This window comes from Pristiophorus japonicus, unplaced genomic scaffold (assembly GCF_044704955.1).
Source record: "Pristiophorus japonicus isolate sPriJap1 unplaced genomic scaffold, sPriJap1.hap1 HAP1_SCAFFOLD_3249, whole genome shotgun sequence".
Classification (NCBI taxonomy): domain Eukaryota; kingdom Metazoa; phylum Chordata; class Chondrichthyes; family Pristiophoridae; genus Pristiophorus; species Pristiophorus japonicus.
Window position 1 is genome coordinate 5,001 of NW_027253051.1, and position 1,000 is coordinate 6,000.

Here is a 1,000-nt window from a genome sequence, read left to right on the forward strand (position 1 = left end):
CACCACCGCATCCCCGACAACCATCCCCGACAACCTCACCCCCCATCCCCGACACCCTCCCCCATCCCCGACACCCTCCTCCATCCCCGACAACCTCCCCCCATCCCCGACAACCATCCCCGACAACCCCTCCCCATCGCCCCCCCCCATCCCCGACACCCTCCCCCATCCCCAACACCCTCCCCCATCCCCGACACCCTCCCCCATCCCCGACACCCTCCCCCATCCCCGACACCCTCCCCCATCCCCGACACCCTCCCCCATCACCCCCCCATCCCCGACACCCTCCCCCATCCCCGACACCCTCCCCCATCCCCGACACCCTCCCCCATCCCCGACACCCTCCTCCATCCCCGACAACCTCCCCCCATCCCCGACAACCATCCCCGACAACCCCTCCCCATCGCCCCCCCCCATCCCCGACACCCTCCCCCATCCCCAACACCCTCCCCCATCCCCGACACCCTCCCCCCATCCCCGACACCCTCCCCCCATCCCCGACAGCCTCCCCCATCCCCGACACCCTCCCCCCATCCCCGACACCCTCCCCCCATCCCCGACAGCCTCCCCCATCCCCGACACCCTCCCCCCACCATCCCCGACACCCTCCCCCCACCATCCCCGACTGCCTCCCCCCCCCATCCCCGACACCCTCTCCCATCCCCGACACCCTCTCCCATCCCCGACACCCTCTCCCATCCCCGACACCCTCTCCCATCCTCGACACCCTCCCCCATCCTCGACACCCTCCCCCATCCCCGACACCCTCCCCCCATCCCCGACACCCTCCCCCATCCCCGACAACCTCCCCCCCCATCACCCCCCCATCCCCGACACCCTCCCCCATCCCCGACACCCTCCCCCATCCCCGACACCCTCCCCCATCCCCGACACCCTCCCCCCATCCCCGACACCCTCCCCCCATCCCCGACACCCTCCCCCCATCCCCGACAGCCTCCCCCATCCCCGACAGCCTCCCCCATCCCCGACACCCTCCCCC